Raw genomic sequence first — 10395 nt, forward strand, 5'->3', positions numbered from 1 at the left:
CGAACATCTTCGTACTTTTAATAGGATCTCCACACTATTTAAAATAAGAGAAGTGGAGGATGAACAGATATATCTCATGTTATTTCCCTGGACTTTAAAGGGAGAAGCCAAAGATTGGTTGGAATCGTTACCTGAAGGGGCGATTGATACATGGGACGTTTTAGTTGAAAATTTTCTTAAACAATTCTTTCCGGCATCTAAAGCCGTAAGACTTCAAGGAGAAATTGTTACGTTCACACAGAAACCGAATGAAACTCTATATGAGGCGTGGAAAAGATTTGGAAAATTATTAAGAGGATGTCCGCAACATGGTTTAGACACCTGTCAAATAGTACAAATATTCTACCAAGGATGCGACATCACTACAAGGAAAGACATCGATATAGCAGCTGGTGGTTCTATTATGAAGAAAACCGAAACTGATGCTTACAAAATTATTGATAACACTGCTTCCCACTCACATGAGTGGCACCAAGAAAAAGATATCGTTAGATCATCTAAAGCAGCTAGAGCCGATTCTAGCCATGACTTAGATTCCATTTCCGCAAAGATAGATGCTGTCGAGAGACGAATGGAAAAGATGACTAAGGATATTCACTCAATACGAATTAGTTGTGAGCAGTGTAGAGGACCACATTTGACAAAAGATTGTCTCAGTATTGAATTAACAATGGAACAAAGAGAGAATATTTCATACAAAAACCAAAGGCCTGGAAATAATTATCAGAATAATTATCAACCGCCAAGACCGATTTACAATCAAAATCAGAATTATAACCGAAATATTCCATACAACAACCAACAAGGTCCTAGCAATCAACAAGTATCTAACAATACTTACAACCAGCAAAGACCTAATTTTCAAAACAAGCCACCACAAACCGATGATAAAAAGCCGAATTTAGAAGATATGATGACGAAGCTAGTTGAAACTCAAACGCAGTTTTTCACATCTCAAAAACAAACTAATGAACAAAATGCTCAAGCATTTAGAAATCAACAAGCTTCTATTCAAACTTGGAACAAGAAGTAAGTAACCTAGCAAGGTTAATAGGTGAAAGAAAACCGGGAAGTTTACCTAGTGATACAAATGCTAACCCCCAGAATGAAACAGCTAAAACCATTACCACAAGAAGTGGTACAACACTTAAACCACCTGAAATACCTGTAACTTCTGATGAAGCTATTCCTACTCCACAAGAACCACAACCTGATCAAGATAAGGAAAAAGAACCGGTAGTTGAAAAGGTTAATGAAGATAACACAGTTAAGGCTAAACCTTATGTTAAACTATACCAACCACCACTTCCTTACCCGAGTAAAATGAAGAAAGAGAAACTTGAAGCCGAGCAATCCAAATTCTTGGATATGTTTAAACAGATAAATGTAAATCTTCCTTTCATTGATGTGATTTCAGGAATGCCTAGATATGCTAAATTTCTGAAAGATCTAATCTCGAATAGAAAGAAAATGGAAGAACTCTCGGCTGTTACTATGAATGCTAATTGTTCAGCAGTGCTGTTGAATAAGATACCAGAAAAACTATCTGATCCAGGAAGTTTCACAATTCCATGTTTTCTGGGTAGTCTTAGTTCAATAGAAGCATTGGCAGACTTAGGTGCTAGTATAAATTTAATGCCGTATTCACTATACGCTAAACTAGACCTTGGAGAATTGAAACCAACAAGAATAAGCATACAACTAGCCGATCGATCAATAAAATATCCTAGAGGGATAATGGAGAACATGCTAGTTAAAGTTGGTACTTTAGTATTTCCAGTAGATTTTATTGTTCTGGACATGGAAGAAGATTCTCAAGTTCCTCTCATATTAGGAAGACCATTCTTAAACACGGCTAAAGCAATGATAGACGTGTTTGGTAAGAAATTGACCCTAAGTATAGAGGACGAGAGTGTTACCTTTTCAGTTGATAGAGCAATGCAACAACCGCAATCTGCAGATGATACATGCTATTATATTCAAACTATAGACTCACATGCAGAATTGTTAGAAGAATTTCCAGAATTACAAGGAACAGGAGAATGTTCTTTAGGAGAAGGTAATGAACCAATTGATGAAGCTGAAATGTTAGCTACACTAATAGCTAATGGATATGAACCAACAACAGAAGAAATTCAAATGCTAAAAGAAGAAGACAGATATCGATATAAATCATCGATAGAAGAACCACCGACATTAGAATTAAAGCCACTTCCAAACCATTTGGAATACGCTTATTTGCATGGTGAATCTGAATTACCTGTAATAATATCGTCTTCTCTTACTGAAAATGAGAAATCACAACTCATTTCTGTGTTGAAAGCTCATAAACCAGCCATTGCATGGAAGTTTCATGATATTAAAGGAATAAGTCCTTCGTATTGCACACATAAAATCCTTATGGAAGAAGGTCATAAAACGTATGTGCAACGCCAACGAAGACTAAATCCAAATATGCAAGATGTAGTTAAAAAAGAAATTATTAAACTGCTAGACGCAGGTCTAATTTATCCAATTTCTGATAGTCCATGGGTAAGCCCAGTTCAATGCGTGCCTAAGAAGGGTGGCATGACTGTCATTACAAATGAAAAAAATGAGTTTATTCCTACAAGGACTGTAACAGGATGGCGTGTATGTATTGATTATAGAAAATTAAATGACGCCACCAGAAAAAATCACTTTCCCTTACCTTTCAATGATCAAATGTTGGAAAGATTAGCCGGAAATAGTTATTGTTGTTTTCTTGATGGATTTTCCGGATACTTTCAAATTCCAATAGCACCCGAGGACCAAGAGAAAACCACATTCACGTGCCCTTATGGTACTTTTGCTTACAAACGCATGCCATTTAGACTTTGCAATGCCCCTGCAACCTTTCAAAGGTGCATGATGGCGATTTTTCACGACATGATAGAAGAATGCATGGAAGTTTTCATGGATGACTTTTCAGTCTTCGGTGAAACATTTGAATCATGTCTAGCTAATCTTAAACGAATGGTTATTAGATGCAAACAATCAAATCTAGTACTTAATTGGGAGAAATGCCATTTCATGGTTAAAGAAGGCATCGTTCTTGGTCATAAAATTTCAAAAGAAGGAATTGAAGTGGATAGAGCTAAAGTAGATGTAATTGCTAAACTTCCACATCCCACCAATGTTAGAGGAGTTAGGAGTTTTCTAGGGCATGCCGGTTTTTACCGACGTTTCATAAAAGATTTTTCTAAAATTGCCACTCATATGAATAAACTCCTAGAAAAGGATGCTCCATTCATCTTTTCAGATGAATGTATCAAATCTTTTAATATTCTTAAAGAGAAACTTACTAATGCGCCGATCATGATAACACCAAATTGGAATCTACCGTTTGAACTAATGTGCGATGCAAGTGATTTTGCAATGGGAGCCGTTTTAGGACAAAGGATTGAAAAACGATTTCAACCTATATATTATGCTAGTAAGACGTTACAAGGAGCACAAACGAACTATACAACTACTGAAAAAGAACTCCTTGCTATTGTCTTTGCTTTTGACAAATTTTGTTCATATCTCGTTCTAGCAAAAACGGTGGTCTATACCGACCATTCTGCTCTTAGATACTTATTTTCGAAACAAGATGCCAAACCAAGATTAATCTGTTGGATCTTACTCTTACAAGAGTTTGATATTGAAATCCGAGATAAAAGAGGAGCAGAAAATCTCGCCGCTGATCATCTTTCTCGTCTTGAAAATCCCGAATTAGAAGTTCTAAATGAATCGGCCATACAAGACAACTTTCCTGATGAATATCTATTGAAGATAGATTATAATGAAATTCCATGGTTTGCAGACTATGCAAACTACTTAGTATGTGGATACCTTGAAAAAGGATTGTCGTACCAAAAATGAAAGAAATTCTTCAGTGATATAAAACACTATTTCTGGAAAGATCCACATTTGTTTAAAAGTTGTCCAGATGGAATAATACGCCGATGTGTATTCGGAGATGAAGCTAGTAAAATTTTAAACTATTATCACACAGGACCAACAGGAGGGCACTATGGGCCTCAACTAACAGCAAGAAAAGTATATGATGCTGGATTCTATTGGCCTACAATTTACAAAGACGCACACCTTCTTTGCAAATCCTGTGATGCTTGTCAAAGGGCCGGAAAAATAAGTCAACGTGATGAAATGCCACAAAATGTCATCCAAGTATGTGAAGTATTTGACATTTGGGGTATTGACTTTATGGGTCCATTTCCAAAATCTCATAATAATCTCTATATTCTCGTAGCCATTGATTATGTATCTAAATGGGCGGAAGCACAAGCTCTCCCAACTAACGATGCACGAGTTGTAGTCAACTTTTTAAAATGTCTTTTTGCAAGGTTTGGAACACCGAAAGCTTTAATAAGTGATCGGGAAACTCATTTCTGTAATAATCAACTTGAGAAAGTTCTTAAAAGATATGGAGTAACTCATAAAATCTCCACCGCATATCATCCACAAACAAGTGGACAAGTTGAAAATACCAACCGAGATTTAAAACGTATTCTAGAGAAAACCGTAGGATCAAATCCGAAGGAATGGTCCATTAAATTGGAGGATGCACTCTGGGCTTTTAGAACAGCCTACAAAACTCCAATTGGAACCACACCTTTTAAACTTATTTATGGAAAAATATGTCATCTTCCAGTAGAAATTGAACACAAAGCATTTTGGGCTTTGAAGACATGTAATCTCGACTTACATGAAGCTGGACGTCTACGGTTAAGTCAACTAAACGAATTAGAAGAATTAAGACATGAAGCATACGAAAATTCGTTAATCTATAAGGAAAGAACGAAGTAATGGCATGATAAAAGAATCAGAAGTGTAAAAGAATTTAAAGAAGGAGACAGAGTTCTTCTTTTCAATTCACGATTCAAGCTATTTCCTGGAAAATTGAAATCAAGATGGTCTGGACCATTCATAGTCAAAAGAGTTTTCCCATACGGAACGATAGAATTAATAAATTCAAATGGGATTGAATTTAAGGTTAATGGTCACAGAGTTAAACAGTACATAGATAGTCCAATGGAAGTTGACAATGAAGTTAATCACAATTTCGATACCACAGCTAACTAAGTGTGAGGAGAATCAAGTCTTTAAAGGATAATATGTATTTCTATTAGAGTTAGATTGTCTGTTTTCGTGTAGTTCTCGAAAATGGAACCCGAATGGTCTTTCCCTAGCAGACCCTAAAGAACTAGTCTTCTCCCCCCATTCTGAATTTTTATTTTTTTTAGGTTTTTACGAAATGAAAACTGCCTGTGAACTAAACCATGGTCTAATGCTACACGCTTTGATCACTAAACGTAATAATGACACACTTCCGAGTGAAATAGTATCAGTAATCAGAGAAAGATTGGACGGAGTAAGAAAAGAATCCAGATGCGAAGATAATAAGTTACAATTTGGTAAAGAAAAATCAAAATCCGCAGCGAAAAGAAGAGCACGACGCCTAGAAAGATGTCACAAATGCGGAAAATGGTCACATGGTGGTAAATGTTCAAATAATCAAACCTATTCAAACACCGAATTTGTTACTTTATGCAAAGACGGACCGTTCATATGTTTAGAAGAAAAAACACTGAATGCTCGAGGTTACGCCTATGTAGCTATGGAAAACCAATTAAACCGACTATCTTATGAATGGGATAGATCATATAACTAAGAATACTATCTCACAGGTAAGTCTGTACAGTTTTTTTTATTTTTATTTTTAACCTTTTGATAATAAACGCTAATTTGTTTGCTATAAAGTATTAAATTGGTATTGAATAAAATTAGGTTTGGCGACCGAAATTATTGATATCATTCAAAAATTTATTACATCACTGCGAAATTTAACGTTTATTCTTAAGGTATAAATATCTTTAATCAATCAAACCAAAATATTTCAAAAATTCGTCATGAGTTAAATTAGGTCATGGAACCGAAATTACTTTATCGAAAAGAGGGGCGTATATTTTTGATAATATTTGATTGATTAAAGTGGGATAAAAGCCAAAAAGATTTTTAATTTTACCATGTTTTAAAAAATTAATATATAAAAATTAAAATAATATTGTAAACTTTTTAAAATTAATATATTTAAAATTGTAAATATTTGAAAAATTAATCTTTTTAATATAAGTTTGTATGTTTAAAAACAAAAATATAATATAAGTTTGGTGTGAATTTTTAATTTTTATTATATGAATTCTTAATTTTATGCATTTTAAATTTAAGTTTGGTGTGAATTTAAAAACAAAAATTTACTTTATTTCGCTAAGTTAAAAATATGATTTTTAAAATTCGTCGTGAGTTGAAGACTAGGTCTTTGAACCGAAATTGCTTTACCCGAGGGAGGGACGAGAACTTTTATTATCATTATTTTTAAACTTATTGAATTAAAGTATGCCAAAAACATTAAAAAAAAAAAAACTCAAAAATCTTAGCTTTTAAAACAATCGCTACAAAAATACAAATTTTAAAATTTTGTCGAAGGACGGAATAGGACATCGATCCGAAACGACCTCGTCCTAAAACAAAGGAAAACAAAATTTTAAATTTATTTTATATTTGTTTTATAAGTTAAGGCTTATAAAAAAAAAACTAAACACCGCGACTCGCGGTATTTAAAACTGCCAAACGCCGCGACTCGCGGAGAGACCAAAACCCAGAAAAAAATAAAACGAGCTGAACAGCTCAGTGCACCCACCCACCCACTCCAAACTGCGCAAACACCCGAAAAACACACCAAATTCGCAATTTTTGACCGTTTATCATCAAATCTTTTACTAAAATCATGTTGAGAAGGATGTTTTCAAGGAATTACTCAAGAAAAACGGTAAATTTCTACACCTAAACACCATTTAATCCGAAAATTAGTGTTCTTGAGCAATTTTTTCCCCAATTCGATTTTGATACTTTTTAGTGTAATTATGCTTAAATTGCTTATGTATTATGCTTGTATAACCTAGATTGATGCTATTTAACATGATTAGATGCCTTAAACTTCAAATTTTGAGTAATCTAGGGTTTGTGTTCTTGAGCAAATTTGGGGCTTTTTGATATAAACAGGTTATGGCTGATTTTTGTCATGAATTATTGCTAAATTAAGTAGTGTAACATGTTTAGGTAGTTAAATGATCCAAACTTTGAGCCTAAACATGATTTTGAGAATTAAAGTGGACTTTTTCAAGTCTAAAATTCATGAACTTGATTTTTGAGAGATAATGCCATTTAAAACTTGTTTAATTGCTAGTAATGATTATTTTGACATGTTATTTGAGTTGAATGCTTATGAACTTGGTGATCATTTTCGTATATGCTTATTTGAAAAAGTGTAGATTTGATAAAAATATGAAAATGAGCATAAGTTTGATATAAATTGGACATGTCATTGTAATTATTTTGATTGATGATTTTGCTGACACTAATGCATATTTGGATGCACAAAAATTGTGTTTGATGTGTTTTGTAGAATGAAAGGGGTGAATCTTCATCCCAAGCTCGCAATGCTCCTGCTGAGAATACGGAACAACAGGAGGTGGATAACTACTACAAACAAGATATACCTCATCCAGTCATGACATTTTCATATATGCACTTGGAAGATTTGCACCCGAACTTGAGATTTGACAGACGTTGGATAGATTATCCAAAATACCAAAGGGGTTTGCATACTCTTCATTCTAAAGCTGTTGAAGTACCTAGGGTAATAAAATGGGCACCGTTAGAAGCTGTAGAATTAGCCGGGCCAATTAGGGAATTACTTACACAGAGGTATGGTAATTCTACTTTTAACGATTGGGTACGTTTATTCAACATGCGTAGACCTGTATATAAAGTATGGTGTGAAGAATTATTGTGTAGTATAGAAATAAATGATCGGGTAGTTAGTTTAACCGATCGATCTTATATTAGATTTTTGTTAGGAGGTTCGATGCGCCACATGTCTTTACTAGACATGGCTCAGGCTTTACGTATATATACGCCTGAGGAGTTAGCATCTGCCGATTGTAGAGGGTTGATACTAAATGGTAGAAAGATAGATGAAAATTTTGATACGCATGGTGTATGGAGTCAAATGACTAGCCATCACCGATTTAAAGGGGGAAATTACTCTTATTTGGATATAGATAGAGCTGAATTAAGAGTAATTCATAGGTTTTTAGCCAATTCGATTACACAACGAGGTAAGAACAAGGAAAAGGTAAATGAACAGGATTTGTTTTACCACATGTGTATTCGAGACCCACAAAGCGCTGTAAGTATACCTTATTGTGTGGGTTATTATTTATCAGCTATGGTTAGAGGGATGAGATCGCATAACATAATAGGAGGTGGTATATTTATTACTTTGATTGCTGAATATCTCGGTGTGGATATAAGTCGGGGGGGATTATTAGTCGAAGAACCAGAACCCCGCGATACAATAGGTTAAATGTATACCATGGTGCGAAGGTTTTGAAGAGGCAAAATAACGCCGCAGTACAATACCATGGTAGACATCCACAGGTTGAGAGAAACCAACAGCCAGGTAATGTGGAAGGGGGAAATGAAATGACAGAAATGCAAAGGTTTATAGCTTCACAAGAGTATGAAAATGCTAGACATCGAGCATTTGAAGATTGGCAAGTTCATCAAAACCAAATCATAGCTCATTGCCAACATGTAGGTAGAAACTATATTCCTACTCCATCGCCCGTATTTCCTCCCTGGTCTATAGAGATCCAACCACCGTATCCTACGTATAACCCAGCCGAAGCATTTTATAACACATATGGTTATGCATGGAACCCCTACTGGTATCAGTATCATCCCTAGTCTACTTAGTTTTATTTATTTTATTATTTGTAATGTTGATACATTTAATACTTATGTTAATATTGTAATAGTTTTTATAATTTTCTAATTTTTTTATTAGATTTTAATAATTTTTGAATGTGGGGTAATATACCAAACTTCAAAAATATGTATATATGTTTGCAGTTTATCTTATGTACACAACAGGGTAAAACAACGCATTTTCAAAGACTGGCATTAAGTTCAGCAAAAGCAACTAATTTTGACGACAAGATGCAAAGTATATGTGAAATAACAACAAGACGGAATGAACAAATGATGTGCACCATTTATCATTCAACACAAACGCCAATATGTTTGGAAACTTTGGTAAAATTTAATCATTTTCACACAAATCACCCTCAATAATTTAAATTGTTACTGATTTCGTGCAAATGAGGGCATTGCAAGATCTTAAGTGTGGGAAGGGGTTAAATTCTTTCGGATTTTAAAATTTTTACTTTATACACTTGGTTACCATTAAAAATACTAGTAAAGTAGTAGTTGTATTAGAATATAGTGCTCTCTGATAATAAAGAACAGCCATAGTCTTATATACTGACTACCCAATTCTAGTAAAATTTTTCAAAATTTTCAATTAAATGAACTCAAAATCATGTTTATACATATTTATGAACGATAAAACTAGGTTTTAACACCGAAATTATTGTTACCTCGGAAAGGACATAAATTGAGAAACAAACCAAAATGTTAAAATTCATTTAAAATGGAATAGAGGACAATAAAAAGGAAAATAAACGCCAAGTGTGGGAAAATTTACCAAGATATTTTAAACATATGTCACATATTTCTGTAACAAATAACTGAAAATACTTTTGCTTTGGACTAAACTAAACTGTTTTACCCGATGAAAGAAAAGAAGAGATGGATCTACACGATGAATCAATTCCATCATTAAAAGGAAGTAAAGTCTTCAGAAAAAGAAACGCGCTTCTTGATTTAGGTCAGGAAGTTGTCGTCCAGACCAGCTGTATGTTGAAGAAAAATCTCGAAAAGTCATCATTAAAATCAGCAGGAAATCCACGGACCTCAGCATAAAACAGGGTCGCCAAGTGGTCAGATTTATCCTAACCATGAGAAGGATTTATCTCGTAAAATGGGGGGGGGGGCACCGTGCAAATTAGCTGGATAAGACTAATGAATCAGATCCCCAGAAAGGATAATCTCCTTAAAGATTAAAAATCAGCTTTTAAGACTGATATTACTCAATCCTAGAGATTGACCTTAAAGATTGAGAATTACAAACTCATGGAATTCAATGATATCTAAACTCGAGCTTGAACGAGAAAATATTTTGATCAAAATTACAAACCGATTTGTTTTCTGAAAACCCATTTTCAATGCGTTCATTACCATTGAACGTAAAATCCTAGGAATTCACCTGGAATTCATTAGGTCACCTGAACCAAATCGGGTGTCAACCGTAAGAACGGTGATTGCATAGCATGGTCAAAGACAGGACCTTGTGCCAGATCGAAAAATTATAAGGGTGAGCTTTACTATTGCTCCTACCAAGGATAG

The 10395-nt window shown here is 34.3% G+C and overlaps 1 non-coding gene across 1 annotated transcript; it reads right to left on the bottom strand.

The window, feature by feature from the left end:
• Positions 1 to 208: 208 nt before the first annotated feature.
• Positions 209 to 315, bottom strand: LOC139874030 (small nucleolar RNA R71). Its single transcript, XR_011767734.1, has one exon. It is a non-coding gene; the product is annotated as a small nucleolar RNA R71 (small nucleolar RNA).
• Between the last annotated feature and the right edge of the window lie 10080 nt (positions 316 to 10395).

The sequence above is a fragment of the Rutidosis leptorrhynchoides genome, chromosome 10 (genome assembly GCF_046630445.1).
Source record: "Rutidosis leptorrhynchoides isolate AG116_Rl617_1_P2 chromosome 10, CSIRO_AGI_Rlap_v1, whole genome shotgun sequence".
Lineage (NCBI taxonomy): Eukaryota > Viridiplantae > Streptophyta > Magnoliopsida > Asterales > Asteraceae > Rutidosis > Rutidosis leptorrhynchoides.